The following is a 20,703-nucleotide window of genomic DNA, read 5'->3' as shown; positions in this document are numbered from 1 at the left end:
GCTCCATGCCCAGCAGAAAGTCCAGTGCAGGGCTTGATCTCACCTCTGAGATCATGACCTGAACCAAAATCAAGAATCTGATACTTAACCAACTAAGCCACCCAGATGCCCCAAGAACTCAATTTTTTATCTTTATTAATTTAAATTTAAATGGCCGCATGTGGCTGATGGCCATTATATTGGACAACATGAATAATAGAATTATTGCCTTCTTACTTTGCAGTTTTTTTTCAAGTTAGTTATGATTAGGGAAAAATTGTCAGAAATACAAGGAAATGTACATAAGTTTGCTATTTTTGATGCATGAAAATTTTGGAAAATTAGTGGAAAAATAAAAGTCAGAGAAAAAATGGGCAGACAACATGAACCGACAATTCGCAGAAAAAGAAACAAAAATTACAAGACATGTTTTTAAAAAAATGTTCAACTTTATAATTGATAAAAATGATAAATTTTAAATGAGACAGCTTATGTTGTTATTCCAGTTGGTAAAGATTAATAAATAATTTTAAAAATATTTTTAAATCTGTGAATATATACTAGAGTGGACTTGGACAACCTTTCAGAATAGTTTTTCAATATGTACCAAAAGCTTTAGAAATGATACTTATCTGGCCTGATGGTTCTATTTTTAGTGATTTTTTTCTTTTTTTGGTAAGGAAATCAGCTGTACAAAAAGATATAGATGAAGGGCTCTTTCCAACAGCAGTTTGTGATAGTAAGAAACTAGGAAAAGGACTAAACATAAATAGGGGAATCTTCAAGTAAATTAAGGAATATTATACATATGTCATTTGAAAAAAATCTAGAAGAATATCCATCAAAATGTTTACAGTAGTCTTCACTGTGTGATAGGACATATGTGATTTTTGTTTTTTTTCAATGTTTTCCTTATTAGTCATAAATTATTTTGTAAGTCATTAACTGTAAATCCTGTTTTAAAAGCACATGAGGGAAGGTCTTGTTTTTGTAATGCTTTCCCCACCCTATTCCTGACAAGGGATGCCATCACTGAAAGATGGAAAGGTTTTTCATTTTTCATACTGGCCTTTAATTGTACTATCCCATGGAAGACAGAACCTGGCTTCCAAAATGTTGTTCAGGGCAAGTTTAATGCACATACTAGTCACCCTAGAACCTTGTTGAAATGAAATCTCTGCTTGGGGGGCTGGGTTAGGGTCTCAGATGCTGCATTTATAGCAAGTGCCTGCCAGGTGATGCCAACATTGCAGGTATGTGGCCTACACTCCCAGTTGCAGGGGCTTCAGCCTCGTTTAGTCAATCACCAACCACATTTAGCTCCACTATAGCCATGCCATTCCTTCCTGATTCTCAAAGTTACTTTTTCTGTTGCCAGGTGAACTTTATCAGAATATCCATTTTCAACTTTGTGTTGAAATGAGTTCCTGAAATAGCTTCCTCTGCTGGTTTATGTTTACTTTATAATCACTGCAGACTTCTAGAGTAGTGGTTTGACCTGACTACACATTTACAGTCCCTTGGGGAGCTTTTTCTGTTCACTTAAGTCAATCTGAAGCCAAGCATCAGCATGTTTCAAAACTACCCAGGAGACTCTAATACGAAGCCAAGTTTGTCAACCACTATTCTAGAGAAAAGGAAGGCAACATCTGAGAAGAATAAGCTCATCAGTTCATGGGTAATAGCAAAGTCATAAATGTGTTCACTTCTCTCTCAGATAACTGAACATTTCTCAGGATCATAAGATCCTGTACAGCAGTGTACATCAGCATCATCTAATAGAAATATAATGCAAGCCATACATAATTTTGAATTTCCTGGTCACTGCATTAAAAGTTTTAAAAGAAATAGGTAAAATTAATTTAAGTAATATATTTTATTTAATCCTATCACATTATTATTCAACATGTAATCAATATAAAGAATTATTAACTATATAATTTATATTCCTTTCTTCACATTAAATCTTGGAAATCCGGTGTGTATTTTACCTCTCTATTCAGACTAGCCACACTTCACGTGCTCAATAATCTTTGTGGCTAGTGTATGCCATTTTGGACAACACAGTTTAGAGAGTATGGTAACAAGTAAATTGAGACTGCATGAACTCAAAGCGCATTCTCTATATTAAGTGACTCTGGCTTTGCATCTAATTTGTCCTTATTTTCTATCACAGTCTCCATAAAAGAGAGTTTCAAGCATCTCAGAGACCGTTTCTATTTTTTAACCTCTAGAGTGTGAGGTGGAGTGTTCAAGTGTATTTTTCTAAAGTAATTCTTATTTTCTCAAACTAAACATATAATATTGTATATTTTTCTGTGAGGACTCATCAGGCCAATATTATACAGTCAGAATTAAGAAAGCTGCCTCTGTTGGGACGCCTGGGTGGCTCAGCGGTTGAGCCTCTGCCTTTGGCTCAGGGCGTGATCTTGGAGTCCCAGAATCAAGTCCCATATCGGACTCCTTGCATGGAGCCTGGTTCTCCTGTCTCTGCCTCTCTCTGCCTCTCTCTGCCTCTCTCTGTGTCTCTTATGAATAAATAAATAAAATCGTAAAAAAAAAAAAGAAAAGAAAGCTGCCTGTGAAAAATTTAGAACACTGAATACAAACCAGTTGCATGAAATCTAAGCCAAAAAATGGACTAAACAATAAGAAATATGTATTTCTACTTTAAAACTTCAAATTAATGTGTCTTTTATGGTCAAGAGCTCAGAATTTTAATACGGTAATGCTAACACATAGCACTGTTAATAAAATTACTGATGTGCTAAATCTCAACTAGAACGTTACATGTGTTCCAACTGAGCTTTTTAAAAACTATTTTATTTATTTATTTGAGAGACAGAGAGCACATAGAGTGAGCACGAGCAGGAGGAAAGGCAAAGGGAAGGGCAGAGGGAGAAGCAGACTCCCTGCTGAGCAGACAGCTTGATGCAGGGGCTGGATCCCAGGAACCTGGATCATGACCTGAGCTGAAGGCAGACATTTAACCACTGAACCACTCAGGCACCCCCAATTTAGCTCTTTTAAAGCTAATCTATTGTTTGCTTACATGACGTAGACTGTTTTTCAATGCATCAGCCACATCACCTCCACCACTACTCCTGCCTCTCCACCAAGTGGAAAAAGTAGAGAAGGTACCAAGACTTAAATATTAATAGAGTTTATATCTCTACCTTATTTTCATTCTAGGAAAAAAGCACCAAAAATCATAAGATTTTCTATTCAGCACTTCCTGAAATAACTCTGCAGTTTTGCTCTTGGTAGATTGGTCTTTCATACCTAAACCAATACATTGCCATCTCTTCATCCTTCACCACACCAGCTCCTGGGTAAAAACAAAAGATATCATAGGAAAAAAAGAAGGCTCTGTTAACTGCTTGATGCTAAAATCTTTTATAAACCTACAGATTCAGAAATCCAAAGAGCAAGTCCCATCCCTCATCCCCCACTCCCATAGCTCCCCAGTAAAATGAGCACCAGAAGTTACCTTTCAGTATCTCTGGCCAACAATAAGTTGGGCACTGGGATACCCAAAGCGAGCATAAAGATGTGCCACATGGAAATGGAAGCTCTGGGAATACAGCCAGATATAAAGCAGAGAGATCATGGTTCCCATTGTGACCAGGATCTGCAAAAAGAAAAAGAAAGAAAAGGAGGAACGTAAAGAGTAGTGTGGGAATCTACTTCAGATATGGTTCAGATGTGGAAGCAATGAGTATATTCTGAAAAAGGCATTTCAGGATGAGATACATATTATTTAAAGATGAGATGTGTCCTTTATAGGTCTCTGTTGGGAAAAAATATTTGCTGTCACTGGTGTTTTAACCTATTTTTAGTCATTCTGATAGTGCTTTCCCTTGGATGATGCAAGATAACTAGATTGGGTAATTAACTAGGATTGGATGCTGACCAATAGAATCTTGGCAGTTTATAAAAGGGGGAAAAAGTGGAGGCAGAAGCAAAAGAGGAAGAAGAAAAATAATTAATGTGTTTGTTCTTTGGGCAGAAACATGATGGGGAGCTAAGATGGGGAGGGAGGTTGCTGCCCTGCTCTCGCACAGGCTGGAGAAGGCACAGCCCTGGTTTATTTGTCCAATACTATCAGCTGCTTCTACAGAGACAGAAGACCTTCAGACCACACTTTCAGCTTCCTCCCTAAAAAAGATCCTAGTGAGTCAGTGGCATCCAGAAGACAAATGGAGATGAGAATTCAGTTTGTTAGGGCTGACATTAAAAAGTATAACAAACTAAAAAAAAAAAAAAAAGTATAACAAACTGAGTGGCTTACACAATAGAAATTTATTTCCTCACAGTCTGGAGAGAGATTTTCCAGATCAAGCTGTCAGCAGGATTGGTTTCTATAGATGACTGTCTTCTTCCTGTATCTTCACATCATCTTCCCTCTGTACATCTCTGTGTCCAAATTTCCTACTTTTGTAAGGACTTTGGTCATACTGGATTAGGGCCTATCTTAATGACCTTATTTTAACTAAATTACCTCTCTAAAGATCCTGTATCAAATAGAGTCACACTCTGAGGTCCTAGGGGTTAGGACTTTAATATATGAATTTGGGGGGAGAAGAGGACAAAATTCAGCCCATACTAGTAAGCCAACACTATGCAGCAAAATGACAAACTGCTCCACAGGGCCCTCAGATTCATCCCCTGGTTATACTCAGTTGGCTTCTAAAGAGAAGGTCATACTGAAAAAAAATACAATGGGATTGACACCTTCCCTTTTGGATGTGCTTCTACTTCGAGGAGAAGAAAAGAATGCAGCTTCTAACCTAAAAACCCAATTCTCAGTTGCTGGCATAAAAGGGAAAAAATCTATTACAGATTCCTATACCAGAACTTGAAAATAGACTATTTTAACAAATTATTTCAACTCAATTTGTTTAGCCAAATAAATCAATCAGAAATTGTTAACTTGGAGAATAACAGAGGGATTCTACAGACTTTAATTCAGAATTATTCTAAGTACAAAACAAAGATCATTAAATATTTTTCATGGTCATATTGAAGATACAGAGAGAAGAAAATGATAACCTTACCATAATCCAATATGGACAAAATTTTAACTATTTATACTTATAAGTATATCCTGTTTATAAATTATATATTACTCTAAGTAATTTCTATAATAGAATTTCAGGTTTGATGACTATCTCTCCCCTCATCAGGGAATTATTGGTTATTCACAACAATGAATGCCAAAGTCTGTGTGTCAATCTATGTGTGTGTGTATGATGGTATTATTTTTGTTGTTGGAGATGTGTTTTGTTTGTCTTTTTTGATATGTGTTCAGGGAGGTATTTATTATAATTTCTTATCCTCATACCAGGACTTCAAAAGTCGTTTCTATTGATTTTGCTTCATGAGCAGGTGATCTTTCATGTATTTCTATATGTTACAAGGTTTCACAGCAGATGAATGTCTGTGTTGAAACTCTCCAAATCCTTTTTGAAATTATTTTATTTATTTAGCATTTCTTTTGAATATGTCTGACACTGTTCTAATCACTGCAGATAAAATAATGAACAAAACAAGCAAAATTCACTAACCTGTTGTAGCTTATAATTGGGGTAGAAAAATGAGGGAACAGATAAAAATTAAAACAAATAAGTAAAACATACAACATATTAAATAGTAATAAATGCCATAAAGAACAGAAGGAGAATAGAAAATCATGTGAGGTAAGGTTAACAATTTTTAAAAGGACGGGGCCAGCTGACTGGCCCAATCAATAGAGCATCTGCCTCTTGATCTCAGGGTTGTGAGTTTGAGCCCCAAGCTGGGTGTAGAGATTACTTTTTTAAAAATTAAATTAAGATGATGGGATGCTGGGATGGCTCAGGGGTGGAGTGCCTGCCTTTGGCCCAGGAAGTGATCCTGCAGTCCTGGGATTGAGTCCCACACCGGGCTCCCTGCATGGAGCCTGCTTCTCTCTCTGCTTGTGTCTCTGCCTCTCTGTGTCTCTCATGTATAAATAGATTTTTTTAATTAAATTAAATTGAAAAATTAAAAATAAATAAAAGGATAGATAGAATGGGCAAAGAAAAGTAGAGAAGAATTTATCTCAAAGAGATGTATGATTGTGGCTTTGTCTAATGGAGTAAAATTCAATGAGTTTCACACAAAATCCAGAAAGATTTGAGAGAACTATTTGGCGAAACACTTCCAGCTTTAGCCCAAAAGGACAGATAGTAGGAAATGAAGTCATTGGACCCCCAAATTTCTACTTGCAGAAAGCAAGCTAAGAAAAGTATTTGGCTGCAAACACCTGGTACCTTTTATGAAGAAAGGAAGGATAGATGAGAAAGTGGAACCAAAGTGGAACCAACCACCTCCAAGTTCGGAGGGTGGAACTAAAAGCCTTAGAGAGGGACGCCTGGATGGCTCAGTGGTTGAGCATCTCTGCCTTCGTCTCAGGACGTGATCCCAGGGTCTGGGATCGAGTCTCCCATCGGGCTTCTTGCAGGGAGCCTGTTTCTCTGTGTGCCTACATCTTTCCCCCCCTTCTGTGTCTCTCATGAATAAATAAAATCTTAAAAAAAAAAAAAAAGCCTAGGGAATTATTCCCAGAACTTGAGACCCAATCAAGGAACTTCCAATATTTGCCTGGCTGGACTTCAGAATTGCTATGGATTGAGAACTCCTTTGTGACTCCTATTTTGCCCCCTATTTGAACTGACCTGTCCAAGGCAGTTTTCCTCTGCCTGTCTCACCATTGTATGTTGGGTGTATGGAGGCAGATAACTTGTCTTTTTAGTCTCACAGGTCACAGATAGAAATTATATTCATAAAGTTGTACTTAAGGAAAAGTACATGGAGAGCCTCATTCACCTCTGGACCTGATTTAGATGCTGAGATTCTAAATTCTGAGGTGATACTAGAATTGGGTGAGAATTTTGGGGACCTTGGGAGGTGGTGAGTATATTTTGCACTTACAAGGAAGATGAATCATTGGAGCTGGTGGGCAGAATGTGATAGACAGCCTCTAAAATGACTCCCAATGTTCAGGGCCTAATGGTATTTACATTTTGTATAAGCTCCTCCCCTTAAGTGTAGGCTGAATCTAGTGACTCTGTACTAGCCAATAGAATACAAGAGTGATAAGACACCACCAGCTACCTCATTTTTAGGGCCAAGTGCAAAATGAACCTGTAGAGCCCTTGGTTCAAGTAGTTTACTAGTAATATTTAGGACCAGAGCAGTAAGCCAAGCGTGGGCTTTTTTAATTCACAGGGCTCTGTGCAAATGCATAAGTCACACAACCATGAAGCCAGCCCCAGGGGCACCTTTCAGATTAGATTATAAAATCTGTGACACCTGTCCTTCTGCTCCTGCCACCACCACCAGAACCTCAAAATTGAAGACCCTGTTTCTTATTTGGAAATAAGGTCTTTGCAGATATACTGAGTTAAGATAACATTACAATGGCTAAGGGTGGGCCCTACATCTAAGCACTTACGACCCATGTCCTTTGTCTGATGTCCTTATAAAAAGGCCATGTGAACACTCAGAGACACATAGGGAAGAATGCCATGTGACCACGGTGGCAGAGAATGGAGTGATGCATCTGCAAACCAAGGAGCCCCAAGAATAAGCAGAGCCATCAGAAGCAAGGAGAGAGGTGTGGATATCCTCCCTCAGAGCTTCCAGAAAGAACCAAACCTGCCAACAACTTGATTTTGGACGTTCAGCCTCCTGAACTATGAGAGAATGAATTTCTGTTATTTTCAGCCACCCAGTTTGTGACACTTTGTTATGGTAGCCCTAGAAAATAAGTATACCCTTCAAAGCAAAGGCGAGACAGGCTTCCTGTCTATTATAAAAGATGTGGATTTCCAAATATCAGAGTTGTTGTGCTGTAATTCAACCCACTGCATGGGCAGGTATCACTCAACTCTCTGGGCATCACCCTGTGGGATATTGGAACTCCAAGAACTGCCACAAACTGCCTGCTGAGCTCAGGCTACTGCTATTGCTGTACTATGCTGTCCTTTGTCTCCATGAAACTATGGCACATGATTCACTAACTTCTGCCCAGGTAAAACCTCAGACTCTTCGTTGTTCTTGACAGGGGTGACAGAACTTGCTGATGAATTGGATATGAAGAGTAAGATAAAGAAAAGAATCAAAAATAACCTCAAGGCACATGATCGGAGCCGTAGGGTGAAGAGTAGTTCTATTTCCTGAGATGGGGCTGACTGTGGCAGAAAGAGATACTTCATTCTTTGCATTCTGTGCCCTGATTATACCCTGAATTTACTGAAAATTCCACGTAGGTAAATCAGCATCAGCAGGTCACCTAAATGCTCTGACACTCTGCTTAAATTTTTCTATTTTTGTCTTCCAAACATCATGGGACATGTTTGCTAAAATTCAAAAGCAACATATCTAGATCATGGCTATTAATATCTAGATCACAGTTATTATTTCCATTTAAAAAGACAATGAGGTTTTTTGTAATTTTGTTTGGAAGCATTGCTGGCTCATAAGGATCACTACTTCCTTTTTCTGAGCATTCACAACCCAAGTACAACCCAAATTTTGCCACACTGATTCTCTTATTATGAATATCATGATCAAGGGGAACCTGTGTGGCTCAGTCGGTTAAGTGGCCAGTTCTTGATTTCAGCTCAGGTCATGATCTCAGGGTCTTGAGATTAAGCCCCATGTTGGCTGTGCACTCAGTGGAGAGTCTGCTTGAGACTCTCTCTCTCCTTCTGCTCCTCCCTCCCTAAAATAAAGAAATGAATCTTTAAGAAAAAAAAAAAACAAATTCACTTCAAGTTGCTGTGGGCAAGTGGCTTTGGTTTTCCTACAATGTTAGTTTGCCAATGAGTTGTGTTAGTTTGAGATCCAGTATGGATAGATCATGTTATATTTAAAAATTGGTAGGAGCTCTGTGAAGTATCATACTAGCATGGTAAGGAGGTAGCACTCGGAGGAGGCTACTGAATGGTTGGAAAAATTATTACAATAAGAAAACAAGTTAACTGTTAAGCATATAAGGAAATATACTGAAGATGATAAAAACTACATTTCTTTCTATCTGAGAAGGAACTTACAGCACATAAAGAATCGGCAAGGAAGAACCTTCTTACCACACTAGTCTTGCCTGGACTGGATTCACTGACATCTCCGTGGTAAGAAGGGGTGGGGGGTGAGCAGAGAAAAAAAGATGGATAACCACACCTCTCTCCTTGCTTCTGATGGCTCTGCTTATTCTTGGGGCTCCTTGGTTTGCAGATGCATCACTCCATTCTCTGCCACCGTGGTCACATGGCATTCTTCCCTATGTGTCTCTGAGTGTTCACATGGCCTTTTTATAAAAGATGGGAAGGGAAGGAAAGATGAAAAGTCAAGGGAAGATCCCAAGAGGATGTTTGATTAGATAGATAGATGATAGATAGATATCGATAGATATCTATATTGATATATTTATATTTATATATCTATATATGTATCTCCTGATGTTCTGGCTACTGTGTGTGAATGTATATATATAAACAGTCATATATATATATGTCTATTCATGACTTGCACATATGGGTTGTGCTTCAGTTTGTGTATGTCAGGTTAAGTGTATTTATGGACAAAATGCTAGTTTAACTGAAATAATCTTCATAAAGTGGACACAATCTTAAAAAGATTCCTGTAAAGAAAGCATGGAATGAAGTGAATACTAATGTTATAAGGCTTAGTGACCAAGGAATTTCATGGGTGTCTGATTCACATGACTCCAGTCACTGGAACAAGAGGACCAGGTTTGGAGTGCTGAGGAGAGAGGGCGCAGGGGTTCACGACTTTTGTTTGGGTCATATTTGGCTCAAAGAAGTGCTACAAAGCAGGCTGTTGGATAGGGATGTTGGGAATTTTACAGATATCTAGACTAAACATTTGAGCCACCTGAATAAAGGTGGTAATTTCAGTTACATAGAGTTAAAGACATTTTAACTTTAAATATCAAGATTTCGCTTTTTGGAAGTTTCATATCTCTTGTGATCTGTCTTCCTCTATTGTCAATAATTAGAATTCTTTATATATATTCTAATGTTTTTAAAGTAATGCTTTTTAAATTTAAAGGCAAATGTTTCCAATCTGGAATCTTACAAGACAAGTTCACAGTATATTTTTTCATGAGTAAATATATCAACAACTTTTTATATGGGTTGCTGAAAAGGGCCATTTGAAATCAGCTGTTCCATTTTTTAAAGCATGCAATTTTCAAATATACAAAAAAAGAAATTAGGTTTCCCATGCACCCACCAGCCATATTTGGTTGGTTTATATTTTGCCATATTTGCTCCAAGTATTTTTTAAGAAATACAACGTTGTAGAAATAATAACACATTCACTGTCAGCTCTTGTCTGCTCTCTTCCTAGAGGTAACCACCAAACCTGCATTAAGGGTAAAACATCCTAATGAATATTTTTAGGCAAGGATGGGTTTCAGTTCACTATATCAACAGGGATAAATCTTAAATATAAATGATAAGGAGGAAAAAAAGAAAGTCTCAAACTATTTCAGTATTTCATATTTGAATGAAGATAATATTTAATTAGCATTGCTAAAGCTAAAACATCAAATTGCTTTACTCTTTGTTGGAATATTTTTCAACCAGTACAGTGTTGATATCAACTGATCAGAAGCCAGAGATTATTTTACCATTGCAGTTCGTTTGGTAGAAATCCATTAAAACACAAAATTCATTACAGGGAAAACTAGTTTTAAATGGATCCTTAAGTCTACGGCCATACCACCCTGAACGCGCCCGATCTCGTCTAAATGGATCCTTAAGTGATGACATGACTAGAATCAATATTTCAGTCCCTGACTAAGGTCAATTCTGTAAGTTTGAGGACATAATTTGTGCTAAACTCTGTGGTCGCAAAAATAAACATATGACCCAGACCCTGCTCTCAAGCATTCCAAAGTGGTGGAGCAGAAATATAAGCAGATTGCAAAACAGCATGATAAGCACCTTAATAAAGATGCAAAATGTATAAATTTCCAAGGATGAGAGGATGGTGTCTAATTCTGCCAAGTAAAGTTCTTCCAAAAGTTCTGCCACTGATGGGACCAACATTTTTTGGCCTAGAGAACAGTTAACATGGATCAAATTGTCTGAAATTGAATTCCCTACTTTCTCCCTCACAAATGACCTCTTCCTCAGTTCTCCTACATTCAGTCAGTTGCTAGTCTCACCTGATCAGACTCCTGCCATCTCTTACGCAGTCACCTTTCTCCTCCCTGCTGGCACGGACTAGACTCAACCGCCACCACCTCATTCGGAGTTATTCAGCAATCTAGCTCATCACCAAGCCCAGCCTTGAGGTCCCCAATCCATCTGTAGAGGAACCATTGGGTTCGGTGATCCTCCTTGTCTTCCATGGCACCATGTACCTATCCCATTACAGTGGAAAAGCAGCCACAGCCAACTGTGAAACAATTTCCCACATTACTATCTTTTGAAAACAGCTTTGCCCTATTCATGGTCGATATTCACTTTCCTATTGTGAGGAGCATTTTTCCATTATATGTTCATGATAATATCAATTTCAATAAATGAATGCTGCCCGCACAGCAATTAAGGAAGCACACCCACATTTTATAAGTTCTGCAAAGGAAACGATGTTTTGTGTATGTTCACTTATTTTTGTTTTGGTTGTTTTTAAAGATTTTATTTATTCATTCATGAGAGACACACAGAGAGAGGCAGAGACACAGGTAGAGGGAGAGGCTACCCACAGGGAGCCTGATGCAGGACTCGATCCCAGGACCCCAGGATCACAACCTGAGCCAAAGACAGCCACTCAACCACTAAGCCACCCAGGGGCCCCTGTTCATTTATTTTTGTATTCCTACGGCTTCACTAACTGCCTCATACACCATGGCTCATTCAATATTTGAATGAATGAATTTGAATGGAGTATGACTTGAACTTAATTTAAAGAATTGACTGATTATCTTTCTTTGTTCTTAGCCAATTCTCAAGAAGAATCAGTTTGAGACTTTCAAGTATTTAAGAAGAAATATTAAAACATACCATGTGTTGGTAATTATAAAATTCAAAGTAGCTAAAAAACTAAAAAAGCAAAAATCCCCTGAGATAACAGTTTTGAATTTGCCTTGGAGGTGCTACAATGGTTGTTACGAGGCCAAACTGACACTCAATCTCACAAGCCACAAACAAGGTTTCAGCTAACAATATGTTTGCCAAGCTTTGTTGAGGGAAATGGGACAGGAGGTACAGTAAGTGCAGTCTATGCATGTCGTCGGAAGACCCACAAGCCACCCATCACCCACAGCTGGTGGGGCAGCTGCAGGACATGCCTGTGGTCACTGGCCACAGTGAAGCCACCCTCAACTTCCCCACTATCTTTTAAACTGTTCCAGTCCTACTGGCCTGAGGCCTGCATACCAACCCACGGAATCCACCCCCCCACACCCCACCCCCGCCTTGCAGTTTGCACAGAGCAAAGGTAAATAAAGCAAATTAGACACAACATTCCAGGGTTTATCTTCCCTCTGTGGTGGCCAAGGAAAGCTTACCAAGAAAAGAGGGGAGGTCACTCCTCTTCCATCAGCCCAAGCCCCGTGTTAACCCTTTACATACAGCCTACTATTTTTTCATGTCCTCAGTATTAATAAATAACTGATAAACAGACAGGTAAATTGGGAGGGAAAAGACAATCTTGAGTTAAATTACAAGCTAAAGAGGACCTACAGCTTCTCCAATTAAGTGTGTGTTTCATTCTTTCTGTGGCTGCTGCTGCATCTCCTACTCTGTCCTAGATACTTATTGTTCAGTAGTAATCAGAGGCATTCTACAAATACTTCCTGAAGATTAACTTGGTCTTCATGTTGCAAAAGGAAGCTCCTAGCAGTGCCTGTAATCCATGTGTGCACCCCTGTGTAGAAAACACTGGTCCTGGCTAATATGGGGATGGAGGGGGGAGGGTGCAGAGTGAAAGCTTAGGAGAACATACTAGGAATGTTGCAAACCACTATTGCCTTAAAGAGAACTACAATAATTAGGTATAGGAGCATTTATTCTTTTTTTTAAGATTTTATTTATTTATGCATGAGAGATGCAGAGAGAGGCAGAGACACAGGCAGAGGGAGAAGCAGACTCCCTACGAGGAGCCTGATGCGGTGCTCAATCCCAGGACCCTGGGATCAGAACCTGACCCAAAGGCAGCTGCTCAACCACTGAGCCACCCAGGTGCCCCTAGGAGCATTAATTCTTCAAAGTCCCTCGAATCCTAATTATATGGACAGAAAGCTAAAAAAAAAAAAAAAACACAAAAAAAATTAAGTCCAAACTGGAATGAAATTTGACTTTTCTTCTCTTATTTATAAATTAAAAAGTAAATTCTAATGACTATATCATTTTAAAAGTCAGGTCAGTACTAAAAAGACATGTCTGTATTTTGTTTGTTGGATATTTGATGGCCAAAGAATGCCACTGATATTTGAGACCAATTTAATCTTAGGGACAAAGTAGAGTTTTCACACAAGGAATTGATTTTGTTTTTCCTTCTCCCCCTGGAGAACTGAAATCATTACCCTATCCTAAACTTTATGGATGTCAGGTAGCTTCACAGAAATTTCCATGGGAGCTAATTTCATATTTGAATTTAAAAAGGATAATCCCATATCAATGGCCTATTTAGTCACTGTCCTTCTATGATCTAGTTAGCAACCAGTTCTTAGGGAGCAGTTAGTTCCCTACAAAGCTTTAGCACCTCCATAATTGTCAGACTATGGCTAAATATGGTACAATAAACAAATGTTTATGTGTGTTCTTTCCTGAAACCTCACTAAATTGGCAGAAAACCAACTGGGAGTGGGACTGGGGAGGTGGGAACAAGAAAACAAAAAGATAAAAGAGGATTAAATCATCTTTCCAGAAAATCTAACTTCAACATAATAAGACATCTGTGAAGAAATCAGAGAAAATGAAATGGAGAAAATTATCAAAACATGATTCAAGAAAATCTCCAGAACTGAAAAAGAGTTTTCAGACTAAAAGGTCACACCAAGATGAAAAAAGGAGTCCAGTACAATGGGGGGGAAAGTCATATAAGCACATATCACTGAGAAACTTCAGAACATTAGCTATAGAAAATAAGATTCTAAAAGCTTCCAGGAGAGTGAGGGGAATGAGAAGAAAAGGAAAAAGAACTCACATACCAAGAAGCATGAATCAGAATATACCAGATGTTTCAGTATCAAAGCTATATTCATACCTAGAACATAGTAGAAAAATCTCTTCAAATCTGAAGAATAAAGTATTACAAGTCTCAAATTCTACACCTTGTCTAACTATAAAATAAATATGATGATAGAATGAGAACATTTTCCTTTTCAGAGATGCAAAGGCCTCCAAGGTTCAGTGCCACACTAGAGCAGGGGCATGAACCAAGAAGGAGGGAGTGTCAAGGCTCCAAGAATGAAGAATGTGGTCCAAGAGGAAAGCAACGGGGACTCCCAGGATGATGTGGTGGGAAATCCCAAGAAGGCAGCTGGAAAGCAAGTGGAAGGGACAGAGAGCCCCAGACTGGAGTAGCAGAATGGAACTTGTGTCTTCAAGAAAATGGGGAAGCTGAGAGATTATCCGAAGTGCTAGAAGATATTAAGAGGAAGTCAATACTTTGTGAAGCAATACAGGATGAATTAGCTATAGGTACATGGAGAACTAAGGAGAAAAAGTAAATTACAACTACCTAGAAAACAAAGTTATAGAAGAAAGTAATTATAATCATGATACTGATGGGGTTCAAAACAGGATACCCCAAAATACAGCACCTTGGCGTATTGAATCTTTCAAGCTAAGTTTGAGAAAACAGCAGAAGCAGGAAGGTTTCTCTGACATTCCTCTCCCCTTCTCACCTGAAGCAGATCATAAGACCCTCATTTGAGACGTGCCCCCACTATACCTACAAGAAAGCGGTATCCTTATCTCTGAGACCCAGAATCCAAATGAAGAGGCTTTGCTGAGCTTTTTCCAGGTTGCTACACTTCACTCATACTTCTTGTCCTGTTTCTCCGTGAGGTTCCATTCTTCAGCAAATCCCACATAGAAACACTCAGATTATAATTTCTTCAAAAGGTCTTCTTTTCCTTATGAAGACTCCTGTGTCATGTAAAAGTTATATTAAGTATATTTGTATGCTTTTCTCCTGTCTTTGTTAGTTTATTTTTCATAAAAGATTTTATTTATTTTAGAGAGAGTGCACACACAGCACCCACACAACACACACGCACACATGCATCGGGTGGGGAGGGGCAGAGGGAGAGAATCTCAAGCAGACTCTGTGCTCAGTGAGAAGCCAACTCAGGGCTGGATTCCACAACATGGGTTTCCATCCCAGGTCCCTGAGATCATGACCTGAGCTGAAACCAAGAGTCTGACATTTGACTGAGCCACTCAAGCGCCTCTCTTTGCTGGTTTAATTTTTCAGACACAACCAAGGACCTTAGGAGGGCCAACGAAAATTTTTTCCTCCCCTACATTAGACTACTATTTAAATGTGCATAATAATGACAACTGAATGTTGATTCAGCCAAAAATGAAGCTGCAGCTATACTAGAAAGAGGAGAGGATAACTATTTGAGGGGCAGGGGAGCAGAGGCTAGAATTGGGAATTGATCAATAATACATAAATTGAACAAAATAGCATTACATGACTGTTATTTAGAAATATGACAGCAAACACCAGGAGGAAGGTCTAAAAGTTGAAAGTGGTTTTCTTTGAGGAGCAATAATCAGGAGAAGGAAGGGGGAGAAAAGTGTCATTTTTAAATTATAAGCCTTATGAAATACTGAACTTTTTTTAACTATGTCTGCATATAGCTTTGAAAGTTAAAATTTAGTTTAGAAAGTAGAAAAAATATGACAGCTTTTTCATCAAACAGCCAAATGAATTATAAATAATGACAAATAACATCTTTTAGATGGGTGATCCAGGAAAATAAATATTGAACAAGCATAGACCCTTGTGACTTCCTGTTGAAGGTGTAATAATTCATAGCTAGCAACACTATTAGAATGCTCCTGGAGATGTGGCATTCCCATCTTGAACCTCATCACTGGATAACTCTTCTGCCAAAACTTAAAAGTGCTGCTAGCTGCAGTTTGTTTTGCACCTGGCAGTCCACCTCTCAGGCTGCTATGTGAACCATTTTAGGTGTGAACAGGGAATAACAACAGTAATTTCATTATGCATTGTCACAATTGTTCCAATTTAATCTCACATTTTTAGCACCAAGAACTAACACAGAGCCATTTAGTTAACTCTACTATAAATGCCAAAACAAAATAAAACTTTGCCATTATAAGAACCAAAGGGGGTATTTTGGATATTTTGATGAGGACTTTCTGATGTATCATCCTGGTAAATCTTAAATGGTTGCAAATTATAGATATTTTGGAGACTTTATCGATTTTAAAGTGCTTAGAACTCAAAAGATCTATTGCTGAATTATTAATAATTGGCAGTTTACACAGACAAAATAGCCATATAAATTTATCAGCACTCCACACAAGAGGGAGATGTGCAGCTTCTCCTTGTCTTTTTTTTTTTAATCAGTGTATTTTCATGTGGCTGGTGATAATTCACCAAAGTAGATAGGAAACCTTGGATAGAATAGCAAAAAAACAAAAAGCAACGTGTTTCCTTTCACAGCCCATTCTGCCCATATCATTCAACTTATATAAGTCAGTCACATTCATTTTACATTTTCATTTGGACTTAGCTGTAATTATACAGCAATAAATAGTGAAACAGGGTCCATTCAGAGAGTTGGCCATTTAACTTGTTGCTAGGGGAAGATCTAGCTCCTAAAGCAGAATCAGGGCTATTCCTGGTATATCTAGCAAGTTCTCAGTTATTAGGACTGATAAATGGCAGTTGTTTCAGGTCAGAATCAAAGACTAGAGTTCCATTTTGTTGTTTTAAGTCAATGGAAACTGAACCTCTTAAGTTTCAACTAAGGCACAGAAGAGAGAGTTTAAAATCTTCCACATTACATCTCTGGTATAATAATACACAAGATATATAGTGTATTATTATATACACTATATATAGTGGTTGCCTCTAAGGAGCAAGACTGATGGGTAGAGGTGAAGAGGGACAGGTAGGGAGCTAGTGATAGGAGATTAGGGGGCCTTTTCCTTACGAACTAATTCTTGAATTATATACCATGTACATACCTTACCATTGAAAAAAACTAATTTTAAAAAACAATATATATGAGGGTGTATCTATAGTCTTATAATCTTCATACAATTTCTATCCCTGAGACATCAGTGTTACTTGTTAGCACAGCAATCACAATAGTTTCCATTCAAGAATATTCTGTTAAACTGAGCTTTATGTTAATATATCCCATAGCTTTTTTTTTTTTCTTGTGAGTACATCACAACTCCTTCTTAACTTCCTTTGGTTCCTGGTTATGTGTGTGTGCATGTTTATAGCTGGGAACTGAATTGTTATGCTCCCTGAAAGTGTTTCTAACTCCCTGTCCTTGGGGCCTGTCAGGTGTGCAGTGTCCATTTGCCATCAACCGAGAGAAAAGAAATGCGGAGAGATAAAGAGGTATATTTAAATGCAGCTGGAAAGAGTAATATAAATCAAGACTGGCATCCTTAAAGGGCCTAGTGTTGTATTTCTGGCTGCAAAAGATATCTAAAATGAGAATTAATTTGCATTTTTTTCATCTGCTGATTTGCCATCACAAAATTGCTGACATTCCCCCTTTCCCCACCTCTGCAGCCCCCATCACCTTTACTTACCTATATTTGAATAATCCACTCTCTGATAACTTAGAGTAAGAGCATGTTAAAATATAAGTGAGCTGAAAATACTGAGAGCAAACAAATCTGGTAGCACATTTTTATTCTTATCCAGAATTTTATTTTTTAAAAGCTCTAAATTTTCAGTATTAAGCTAATTTTCAAAGGATAGAAAATTAAACTGACGTTGATATTAGTCCTCCAATTTTCTAGCTAAGTTTGTATAAATTAAGCCGTATTTATATAATTCCTAACAGCTGGCTAAAAAAAAAGTAAGGAAAAGAAAAATGTAAAGCTAGCTATCTGGTGTCAAATAATCATTCTCGCTAAATTTTAATGAGTTTTTTTCTTTTAACAATTTATTGTTTTTAAATATATTAACGTTAACTGGGAAGCCCAGATTTGTGTGTATATGGAAATTTTGAGAGTTTTTTTGATGTGTATAATTTTGAATAAATCTATCTTCAATAGAAACTCCTGGGTGGCTCAGTGGTTGGGTGTCTGTCTTCGACTCAGGTTGTTATCCCGGGGTCCTGGGTAGAGTTTTGCATCGGGCTCCCCGTGGGGAGCCTGCTTCTCCCTCTGCCTATGTTTTTGTGCCTCTCATGATCAAATAAATAAAATCTTTTTAAAAATCCACTTGCAATATATTTTCCAAGAAAACTGAAATACTTCATGTATAAAGTCTTGATTCTGGAGCATTCTGGGAAAACGCAGTGTGGTTCCTATTTTACATAACTATGACTGATGATTAATCACATTTTGTCCTCTTTCCCAGTTCCATCTTGTATCCTGGAATTGAGCACCTACCTCCCATTTATGCCACGAACACGGAGGGTACGCCTTGTACTTCCAGGGCAGATTTGCTCCCAAGGCATATTTGTCACTCTCATGGGATCTTCTTTGCTGCCTCTGAGGCATCCAGGGCTTCATCTTTTTCTTCTCAAGTAAGATTCTCTGTTCAGTCTGTGCTCACCAGAAGGGTAGAGGATTCTCATTTATTGTGCTTGGCCAGGAGTTGACTCTCCAGGGGACCTTTATTCTTCCCTTCCCCTCTCTCAACTTCTATCCCCTTTCATCCTCCCTCCAGGCCAGGCTTTGCTGGGTAGCTCCTTTTCCTTTTCTGATTTATGCTTGAGGTAAAGCAGCTGTCTTTTAAAGATAAGAACCTGAGAACAGAGATACCAAATGGTTGTAAAGAATAACATGGAAAAGACAAAAAAGCCCCTTTGCCTAAAAATAGCTTTGTCATTAGCCCTTTTTATGCTGAGCATCCAGTTTTATTTCCCCTGTCCCTCTGTTTACACAGACTAAGTCAGTCAAACTACCCTCACCTGAAGAAAAACAAGGGGTACAAAGGAAATCCTTGACTCCAGGCTATTTTTTACCAAAGTAATACAGTATAAAGGTGGCTAATTTGAATTTTCTTTACTTTCAGTAACTGCTAAAATTATAGTATAATATAAAAGAAGTGGCTTTTGGACAAAAAGAAAGTATGGGACAAAAAGAGGAATCAGAAGAAAACGAACTATGAAAACGAAGGAAAATGGGAAGAAAAGGAAGATAAACTAGAAATCAAGCTAGAAGCAAAGGAAAAATACAGATTATATTGATAGAGTTAAGTCATACATTAGGATCCACAAAATGGAGGCAACCCCGGTGGCCTTTCCCACATCACAAATCTAAACCTAAGTTAGCCTGCACTTAGGGGAAACACCTCACTGTCAGAGAATCCCAGCATACACCAATCCCAATCCTTCAATTTAACATTAGCTAGCTTACTTTACCCTAGAAAACAGGAACTGTTAGCCCTACACAGAAATCCTGACCTGCTAGCCCATCATGCTCTGTTTCTGCGCACGTGTGTGTGCATACACAGACACACACACACACAAAGGGGGAAAGGGCAGAAGAAGAGAGAATCCCTAGCCAACTCCCTGTTCAGCATGGAGCTGAATTTAGGGCTGGATCTCAGTACCCTGAGGTCATGACGTGAGCCAAATCAGGAGTCAGATGCATTAACTGAGTGGCCCAGTCTGGCGCCCCTCTGCCTTGCTGCTTCTAATGTCCTATAAAACTGGCTTTTCTCCCAAAGTCCTCCAGACCAGTGCTCCTCTGCTTGTAAGGAACTGTATTTGGTAATCCAAATCCATGGATTATTTCCCTTGAATAAAGGACATCAAATTCATTACTAAGGTGTTTTAGTTTTGCCACTCGACAATATAGGTCTTCCTCAATTTATAATGGGGTTATGTCCAATAACCCTATCGTAAATTGATAATATTGTAAGTTGAAAATGCATTTAATGCATCTAACCTACAGAACATCCAGCTTAGCCTAGCCTACCTTGAACATGGCTCAGAACACTTACACTAGCCCATAGCTGGGCAAAATCATCTAACACAAAGCCTATTTTGTAATAGAGTGTTAACTAGCTCATGTAATTTATTGAATACTGCATTGATAGAGAATGGTTGTATGGATTCAAAATAATTTAAGTATATCAGTTGTTTACCCTCATGATTATGTAGGAGCCATCTCAAAACAGGCAGATGTAGAGGAGACAGCCTCTGAGGTGAGAATGGTCTGAATAGGCTTCATTTCCCTGCATATTCCTCAAGGATAAAGTTACATCACAAATGAACATTCAGCAAAAAGTGACCTCACTCCTCTATCTGTAGGGTGTAAATTATAATGTAATAAAGAGAAAGGTCAACACATACTCTGCTTCAGTGTCAGTTAGCCGGGGTTAAGACCCTGCCAGACTACTGTGAATTATTTCATGATCTAAGACCCTGTCACTTGATGTATGATCAACAAGCCAACAATGTTGGCCTTCACCTGTGAGCTGGTTAAAGATGCAGAATCTCAGGTCCCACTCCAGACCTACTGAATCGGAATTTGCATA

At 38.4% G+C, this 20,703-nt stretch overlaps 1 long non-coding RNA gene across 4 annotated transcripts in view; it reads right to left on the bottom strand.

The window, feature by feature from the left end:
- LOC112644712 (uncharacterized) overlaps positions 1 to 20,447 on the bottom strand; it is a 35,934-nt gene extending 15,487 nt beyond the window's left edge. For 3 of the 4 annotated variants that reach the window (XR_007407780.1, XR_007407778.1, XR_007407781.1), the window contains exons 1-4: positions 20,311 to 20,447; positions 18,606 to 18,964; positions 14,938 to 15,134; positions 3,262 to 3,307 (exon numbers count right to left, since the gene is read on the bottom strand). This is a non-coding gene — a long non-coding RNA (uncharacterized LOC112644712). Of the gene's footprint in view, positions 1 to 3,155; positions 3,308 to 14,937; positions 15,135 to 18,605; positions 18,965 to 20,310 lie in introns of all 4 variants that reach the window. The other variant, XR_007407779.1, reaches the window with a different exon arrangement.
- Positions 20,448 to 20,703: the final 256 nt, after the last annotated feature.

The sequence above is a fragment of the Canis lupus genome, chromosome 32 (assembly GCF_003254725.2).
Source record: "Canis lupus dingo isolate Sandy chromosome 32, ASM325472v2, whole genome shotgun sequence".
NCBI lineage: Eukaryota > Metazoa > Chordata > Mammalia > Carnivora > Canidae > Canis > Canis lupus.
Note: the sequence above shows the minus strand (reverse complement) of the source record. Positions and strands in the feature narration are given on the sequence as shown.